The sequence below is a fragment of the Mirounga leonina genome, unplaced genomic scaffold (genome assembly GCF_011800145.1).
Source record: "Mirounga leonina isolate KUSES-001 unplaced genomic scaffold, KU_Mleo_1.0 Mir_127, whole genome shotgun sequence".
Taxonomy (NCBI): domain Eukaryota; kingdom Metazoa; phylum Chordata; class Mammalia; order Carnivora; family Phocidae; genus Mirounga; species Mirounga leonina.
Genome location: NW_023270316.1, coordinates 48907293 through 48917209, shown reverse-complemented (window position 1 = coordinate 48917209; position 9917 = coordinate 48907293).

The following is a 9917-nucleotide window of genomic DNA, read 5'->3' as shown; positions in this document are numbered from 1 at the left end:
GAGTTGTAAAAAAATGAAACAAAACAACAAGCCAACACAAAACTGGCATTCCATGTTTTTTTTTTTTTTTTCTCCTTCTGGTGCTATTTTGTGATTTAAATTTATATATATATTACTTTATTCCAAAACAGTATTAAAATTAAAACTGGAATGCAAATATTGAAGATAGAAGTTGTCTACAATTCCATTTGCTAATAAAATAAATGCTAACTTTGTCCTTATATTTGGTTATTACCTATTGGCAGTGACTTGAATAAAATTTTATATTTCATATCTTTACCTACCTATATAGGCTGTATAATTCTTTATCTGGGCATAATCCATTAGGAAGAAAAACAAATCCTTAAGTTTTGCTTCTTAAGAAATTGGGTGGGTGTAGTTTCAAACCTTATCCCACATACACTAGGTTTATCCCTATATACTAGGTTTGTTTTGTTGTTGTGTTGTTTTTACACAGATTTTTTAAAAATATGTCTACCTTATATGATTTTCTCTGTAATTACCATGATGTAGTTAATTATTTTTTCCCTGAATTTACTTCTCTTCTTAATCATTCAGAAATAATAAAACTAAAACTCTTCTCCTTGACTTGTGAATTTCCTGATTCTTTGGCCATTGACTGGTTACTTTTCAGAAAGCAGAAGTTATGATCTATCATAACAAATAAAATTGTTACTGCAATTTTAATGGTATGTCTCAATAATCACTTTTGCATACACATGCATATCATTCAAGCTCCATGAGAAAAAAAATTAATACTGAATTTTAATATGAACTAAGATAAACATCTCTATTTTTTAAAATACCAGTTGCAGTGATTTATTTAAAGCTAGAGCACTTTTATATGGGATTTTATTCTTGGTGGTATATTTTATAACAAAGAACTAATCAATGAATAATTAAAACACTATTTTAGGTAGCTGTCAGATAAAGAACAAAGTAGATACAAGGGAGTGTAATTAATTAATATCCTTCAGGCTCCATTATGCTTTATTTTTTATTTGATATGATAAAAACTTAGAACTGTTTTGATTTCAGATAAAGAAAACCAACTTCAGCCCAAGGAGAAAGGCATAATTTATTATGAGGCTATGGAGGAATCTCATTAAAAGAGGGGGAACAAAATATGACATTAGCAAGAACTAGAGTAAAGAAACCGGATGTTCTTCATCCTTTCTCTTTGCCTTTTCTAGGCTTATTTTTTTATGGGTTCAGTCACTGTCTTTGTTAAGTGGATTCATCTTTTCTTAGATCAACATGGAGAAAGCATAACTTTTAACATGATACTTGTGTAGTTTGCTGGGCTTTGATTAACCTCCAGTTCTTGGAGACCCAGCTTCTGAATGGCCAGCAAACATCAAGCACTCTCTCATGGTCTATTTTCCAAACTTGCCTTTGGAAGCTTTTAAAATGGCAGGTCATTGAAAAATTTAGAGATAGGGCTCAGAAATGTAGAATTGGACCTATAATCTTATAAATATCTGGCACACAATAGAGGAAGGAAAATCCATAATTTGAACTTAATACATTATTTACTTTACAGGAACCCAAAATTGTCACTTTAACATAATTTTATGATTACTACATATCATTATTTTATTTATTTAATTTTTTAAATACTTTATTTATTTATTTGACAGAGAGAGACACAGCGAGAGACGGAAGACAAGCAGGGGGAGCAGGAGAGGGAGAAGCAGGCTCCCCGTGGAGCAGGGAGCCTGAGGCAGGGCTCGATCCCAGGACCCTGGGTTTGTGACCTGAGCTGAAGGCAGACGCCTAATGACTGGGCCACCCAGGCACCCCTCATTATTTTAATACATAACCCAACCCATTGATAACATATGTACCAAATGTTAAAAGAGATAACATTTTCACAATTTCATATGATTTAACCAATATTTTGGACAACATTACAATATACATTATCATGTTAGTACATAAATCAATATTAAAATGACTAATATTGCCAGACATTGATAAATAATCAACTCATTCAATGTAAGTTAATTGTGTAAATACAATATGCCAGGCACTAATCTGGGAACTGAGGATACACTATTGAGCAAACAGAACTCTGATAATATTGTCACAATATGTTAATATGCATAACCTCATTTGATCTAAACTTTCTTATTTCTATATTTACAAAAAAAACCTAGTTGGATTTTCTTTTTTTTTTTAAGATTTTATTTATTTATTTGACAGAGAGAGACGGCAAGAGAGGAAACACAAGCAGGGGGAGTGGGAGAGGGAGAAGCAGGGTTCCTGCTGAGCATCGAGCCTGATGTGGGGCTTGATCTCAGGACCCCAGGATCATGACCTGAGCTGAAGGCAGACACTTAACGACTGAGCCACCCAGGTGCCCCTGGATTTTCACTTATTAATATGCCCATGTTCTTTTCTTGATCATTAAACATATTGTTCTGTTGGAGCAAAATCATTAAAATTCTTAGAATAAGTTCACAAATATAACAATGAGAAAGAGAATCAGTATTCTTAAGAGTTGATAGGGTAGATTTTTTCATGAGGTACGATAAAAAAATTAAAGGTCATGGGCTCTCATAACAAATTCATATCAACATTCTAAAATTTAAAAAAGTTATGTATCATATAAATATAAGATCTTGAGCATTCAGCTTGAAATGTCAATGTTGTTTAAAATTTGTTTTTTCAATGAAGCATGTTTCTATTGATAGCTTTTAAGGCTTTATTTTGGCAAAAGCCAAATATGATGTATTTTGTCAAATGAACAAAAGAACAGAAGAGTGAATTTGCTCTCTTTGCTTTAGCTAGGACATCCATCTTTTCCTGCCCTCAGACATTGGTGCTTCTTGTTCTCTAGCCTTCGTACTTGAACCAAGACTTACACCATTTCTCCCTGCCCCTTTTCCAGGCTTTGTAGTCCAAGTGAATTAAACCACTGACTTTTTTGGTTCTCCAGTTTGCAGATGGCAGACTGTGGGATTTCTCAGCTCCATAATTGCATGAGCCAATTTCTATAATAAACCTTCTCTCCCATGTATGTCTTTCTATTTTCTATTGTATCTGTTTCTCTGGAGAAGATTGACAAATATAAAACTGTTCAATTCTACTATATCCTTATGGTTTTCTGCCTACTGGATCCATCAATTTCTGATAGAAGTGTGTTGAAATATCCAACTCTAATGGTAGATTTCCTGCAGTTTTACCAGTTCTTACCTGATGTATTTTGACACTACCTCATTAGGTGTATTCACATTAAGAATTGTTATGTCTTCTTGAGGATTGACATTTTATAAATATGTAATGCCCCTCTTTAAAACCTGAAACTTTTCCTTGCTCTGAAGTCAGCTTTGTCTGAAATTAATATTGCTACTCCAGCTTTCTTTTGATTAGCATTGGCATGCTATGTATTTCTCTATCCCTTTACTTTAAATCCATCTGTGTCTTTATATTTAAAATGGGTTTCTTTTAGACAACATATTGTTGAGTTGTTGGGATTTTTGTTTGTTTGTTTTTAGCCGACTCTGTCAGTCTCTGTTTCTTAATAGGTCTATTTAGACCGTTCAATTGAAAATGGTTATTGATACAGCTGGATTTACGTTTACTCTTTTTAACTGTTTTCTATTCATTGTACTTGTTCATTTTTTAATCTTTCCCTCCTTTTCTGCCTTCTCTGGTTTTAACTGAGTACTTTATGATTCCATTTTCACTCTTTTTTTATTAACTGTATTTCTTTTTTTCTTTTAGTGATTGTCCTAGATTTTGCCATATATATTTACAACTAATCTACATCTATTTTCCAATAACACTCAACTGCTTCACAGTACCTCAAACAGCATTCTCAATTCCCCCCTGACATCTTTTATAACTGCTCTCATTTATTTCACTTATCTATAAACTATAACTACCCAATACTTTATTACTATTAAATTGAACAATTAATCTATTAGATCAATTAAGAAAAATATAGTTTTCATTTTCATTCCGTGTTCTTAAAAATCTAAAATTGTAGATGTTTCTTTCCTGTAATTAATTTTTAAATTATAATAACTTTTTCTTCTGGAAAAAATAACCCTTGACAATTGTTTAAAAATTTAGAAACACAAAGTGAAAAAATTGCCCTAACCCTACCATCAAAATGATATTATTGTTAAATCATGCATTTTTCCCTCAATCTACCAGTAGTAGTTTGGTTTCCTTAAATTCTCAATGTTACAAAGAGAGAAGGATTATTCTAGATTATAGAATCTTAGAAACTACTAAATTTAAGAAGACTACTGGCTTCATGGTTGCAAAAAGATTTGCATCTTGCACCCAGTTTCAAAGAATGCATTGTAATAAAAGTTGATTTTTTAAAAAAATTATATCAAGAACATGTTTCCCTAACCTAATATTAGAATAGGCAGATATCAATTACATTACTCCTCATAATCAGCAAGGGAGAAGGGTAAAAAGTTTTAAGTTAAAAGCTAGTGGCATGTATTGCATGCAGCACTGGGTGTTATACGAAAACAATGAATCATGGAACACTACATCAAAAACTAATGATGTAATGTATGGTGATTAACATAACATAATAAAAAAACTAATGATGTAATGTATGGTGATTAACATAACATAATAAAATAAAATTTAAAAAAAGAAAAGCTAGTGCCAGTTGTAGATATATAGATAAAAATATATCTAGGGTGTAAAGAGATTCTTAACAGTAGAGCCACAGATAATTCTATTTCAAGGAAAGATAGGCAATTATACAGAGGCTTCAATCTATATTGGACTTCTGTGATAAGAAGAGGCAATAATCATCCCATACATGTTTGACTGTTTTCAAAATAAAATCTAATTTTCCTAGGGGGTGAAATAATAAATGTTTCTCTTGATTTAAGCTATGAGGGTCAGTTATTCCTTAAAAGGTAAAGTTAAGGCCTTTACCCTTTATCTTGTATCTATGAACAGCTCCATAGAAAAAAAGAAAATGAACAGCAAGTTCATTGAGTGTCCTGTTTAGGTTATTCCAATTATAATTTATTTTTTTATTTTTTAGGAATTACTTTACATACATATATTTATTTTAAATGTTGAAAGAGTATTAATTATTTTTTATAAACATACAAACTTTTAAACATAATTGAATATCTTTAGACTATTGTGAATGTATTATATTATCGATGGGGATGATCTGTAATTAATTACCCATCGTTTTATAATTAAGTTTTTTCTTAGTTTGGATTTCATTATGGCATTTAATAAATATGTAGTTATTTATATTTTTGTATTTTTAATTTAAATCAACTCTTAGAAGTGAAATTACTGAGAAGACAAGGCACTATTTGAGTTAAGAACATTTGCTGAAGTGGTTGCCCTGTACTAAGGGGAAAGAAGACTAAGCCTAGAGTATGCCAAAGTAGGGAGTCCCTATGATCCCACTTGCCTGAAATCCCAAAGACCCGTGTGCTTAGTGTAAGGGTAAAACTAGAAATAAATCTGTACCCCCATATTCACCTTAGGTATCCACATTCAGTCTCAAAAATGCTTGTTTGGAACTTCAGGGTTCTTTGAAGAGGGAAAACAAATTAATTTTGTTACCATAGAAGATGCCTTACATAGGTTTGCAGACAAAAATTACATATTTAGGTGGCCCAAATAATAGTTAATAATTTAAGTAAAAATGTAGCTGTAGAAGCTTAATAGAAGTAAATTCAGATTACTCTCTGGAATAACACACCTTCATTCTGTGCCTTAAAATATTAACCACCAGCTGTAGAGTTTCAAGGGAAATATGAAGCACAAAATATTCAAGAAAATGACAATGTACAATATATGAAACAACACAGAATAAGACTGAAAAAAAATCCCATTAGAGTTTTTAAGCCCATATCATAAAAGAAACATCCTTTTTTTAAAAGAAGCATCTTTCATACTTTTAAACAAATAAAAGTTGAAAATATGATTATTAATGATCTGTTATAATTTTTGATAGCCATTGCCTTTAAAACTTTGAGTTCTTAGTATTTTGGTGTGTCTACTTTAAACTACGTATAATTGCTATCTCTCTTTGTCCAACTTGAATATATTTATCTTCATAAGAATATTTGCTCCATTTGGATTTATTGTAACCACAGATGTTTAGATTTATTTCCAACATCTTATTTTATTCTTATTTTTTCCTACATCTTTTTTTATGTGTACATTTCTCTTTTCTTAGTTTTTTTCAAATTTTTTCTTATTGTACAAATTTTCTCTAGTATTTGGGAACTTAATATACTCATTATAATTGTTGTATATATGATATAAAAGTTAATACCCATTCTGAATTCATTCTGATATAATTTAACATTTTTATTGCCCACCTAAATTCTAGATAGTTCTTAAAACACTTTAAGATCTGTCATCCATTCCAATTAAACATTACTTTGGTCATGTATTTTTAGACCATTTTACATCATTGATTTCATCATGCTTTTTTTTAAATAAAGCTAATGTTATTTTAAATTTAAACATTTTTATTAATTTGTTGGTTCCCTTATTTTTTCAATCACAGAACTGCCATTTAGTATCATTTTCTCCTTTTTCTTCTAATACAACATTTTGAATTTCCATTATTGAAGGTTTGTTGGTGGCCAACCCTGCTTTGATTTTGAAACTGCATTTTTATTATCCTTAATTCTTAAAGGTTATCGTTAGGTTTAACATTCTAGATACACAGCATAGTCTTACTTTTCCACAATTTCATTATATACTCCACTAACTTCAATGTCATTCTTAAAATTGTGTATCAGTTTTATTTTTGCACATATGAAGTTAATCTGCCATTGACTTTTGCTATTTGTAAGGTCTTCTATTAATCTTTAGTGTTTTGAATCATTACCTTGCTGTGTCTAGGTCTAGATTCTTTTTTATTAATATTACCTTGATTCACTGGGCTCTTTGAATATATAAATTATTTTACTCCATCAATTGTGGAAAACTCTTGGCTTGTATATTTTCCAGTGATATCTGTGCCTTAATAACTTTTTTTGTCTTTCCGTAACTCCTGTCATCGATGTCTCTTAAGTCTTTGTTCATGTTTTCCTTTTTTTTTTTTTTTAATTTCTCTGATGCATTCTGCATAATTTCTATATATTTATCTTCTGGTTTACTATTCTGTCCTGAAATGTCAATTTGTGGTTAAACTCTTACACTGGATTTTTTAAAAATATTTATTTATTTATTTGAGAGTGAGACAGGGGGAGGGAAAGGCAGATGGAGAGGGAGAGAATCTCAAGCAGGCTCCCCTCTGAGTATAGGGTCTGACACAGGGTGGGCTCCATCTCACAACCCAGAGATCATGACCTAAGCCTAAACCAAGAGTCAGACGCTTAACTGACTGAGCCACCCAGGCACCCCTCATACCCTGGATTTTATATTTCAATTATTTTGTTTCATTTTATTTAATTTATAGAACTCTTTGGTTCATTAGTAAATTGCTTAATGTTTTTATGTTCAAGCTCCTATTATTCCTGAGCTATTTTAATTATGTGTCTAATAATTCCTTTATCTGAAGTCTTTATCAGGTCTTATTCTACTATTTGTTTTTGTGTATTCTGTAATTTGTATTTGTGTGTATATTGTAATGTGTGTGAGGTATGTCTGTGTATGTATGAGAGAGAGTTACTCATTTTTCCTCAAGCTTTATCTACAGATAATTTGTGAGGCCTGAGAAAATCTGTGCTTGCTTCTGTCAGACCCATCAAGACACTAAAGGTCTGGGACCATTTTTAATAAAATCATCAGCTCAGTGTTTCTTGGAACATGTGAAGTAGAATTTATTTCTAGTTCCCACTGCACTGATGGTATATCCATATGGAGGAATCAGCTTAAAGTAGTTGATTTCTTATTAAATTAAATTACTTAGGTAGACCTTGGGCCTTGTGAGATCATGAAAATCAGAGGCTACCATTCACCTGGGTTGGGAAACACCTTCAAAGCAAAAGCAGTTTTAGGGATGAATAAAGCAAGGCTCTAAGAGTTGACAGCACTTAGAGTTTGAGCAAAATAAACCATGTGTTGTTAATGCTGAAAAGAGAAACAGTAAACTATAATCATTGCTGGTGTTAGCACTTATTTATAAAGGCGCAAGAATATATATTTATAAAGGGAGTGTCATTGTCTTAATATTTATTTTAACAATTATTTTCTCAGTTTATATTAAATGTGCAAATTATTATTTTTTATGGCAAGTGAAGAGTAATAAAACAACCCTTTCACAGGCAGAACACAAAGGCAGTAGGCCTGAACATAGAATACTTAAATTACTAGGAATTTTTAAAAAAATGGCATCTATCTCTTTGAAGAAATAAGGAAGTAATTACCTCAGAGTAATAGATTTACTGGAAGCCATTTTTTTTCTTATAGTAGAGGGAAGGAAAACTAAACAAAACACTTGATAGGTATTTTGTGTTGTTAAATTGTGTAGAATCAACTGAACATTTTTAAAAGAATGTTAATGTTTCAAATTCAGAAAGCATCACCAAATGGGTCATCAGTGATATGAAAAACTTATACATCATCAGAACCTGGGAAGTACATGGAAAAGTTCAAGACTGATGGAATCAGGATAAATATAGTCTATGGACCACACTTTACAAACAGTTTTTATAAGGTTCTTTGTAGGGAAAAATTAGAAATTAATAATACATTTACATTTGCTATTATACATAAATTAACTCTAGTTTAAAGTATATTTAGATTGTTTTCAATAGTTTTGATTCAATCATTCTTATATTTTTTACTTCATAAAATTTCAGGATAAAGATTCTTCCACATCAGGGATACTTAAATTTTCAGAAGCTATGAACTTATTTAATAATCTATTAAAATGTATATCTTCTTTGCATTAAATGTATGTATGTGTGCATGTATATTTAAATAGATTAATTTAAGAAACCTCACTCTTGTGTATTAGGGCGATATGATTTCCACCAGATAGTTGTAGTCAAAGCAATAATAAATACTACCTCTCCCTCGCAGAATGTGGCCTCAGTGAGGACAATTTACATCTGGGTGTTATATCTGCAATGCATCATCTAGCTAATGAGCGACAGAGCTTTCATTAGATTTTATGTATTCTGTGGCCTGGTCCAGTAATCATTATACTATATCACAATGTTTTGTTTTGTTTTTTTTTTTTAAAGATTTTATTTATTTATTTGAGACAGAGAGAATGAGAGAGAGAGAGCACATGAGAGGGAGGAGGGTCAGAGGGAGAAGCAGGCACCCTGCCGAGCAGGGAGCCTGATGCGGGACTCGATTCAGGGACTCCAGGATCATGACCTGAGCCGAAGGCAGTCGCTTAACCAACTGAGCCACCCAGGCACCCACTATATCACAATGTTTTATAAGATGTAAAGATTTGTTTGATCGTAGGGTGCAATGCAGTGACACTCAGATAGTTGAAAGGCAGAATTTTTCGTTATTTACAGCCCCAAAAGAGAGAAAGCTGCCAGCCAAGGTCACAGATGGGATTGTACCAGGGGACAGGGTAACAGTAAGCTGGAGCTGTAGGGAACAGTGTATGTATTGCAAGCAGGGTGTGGCTTGGCTACTTGAATAATTTCCCAGGCTCTGGGACATAGGTTGGCTATGCCTAAGTGTTTGGTACCTGGCTTGGGCTGATTAAGGTGTGTATAGATTGAAAGCCTGATCAGAGATAGGTTGGGTGTAGGTTTAATAGGCCACTCAAGAAAGGGAACTAACCAGCCACTAGCCAGGGCTTCAAAACTAGGTCAAGACAGTATTTTTTAAAACTGTATTATACACAATGTATTTTTTTTACAACTTAATACAATAAGGATTTTTATTTTGTTATATTTTCTCCTATTAATAAAAAGGTTCTTACAGGTTATCGTTAGGTATAACATTCTAGATAAACAGCATAGTCTTACTTTTCCACAATT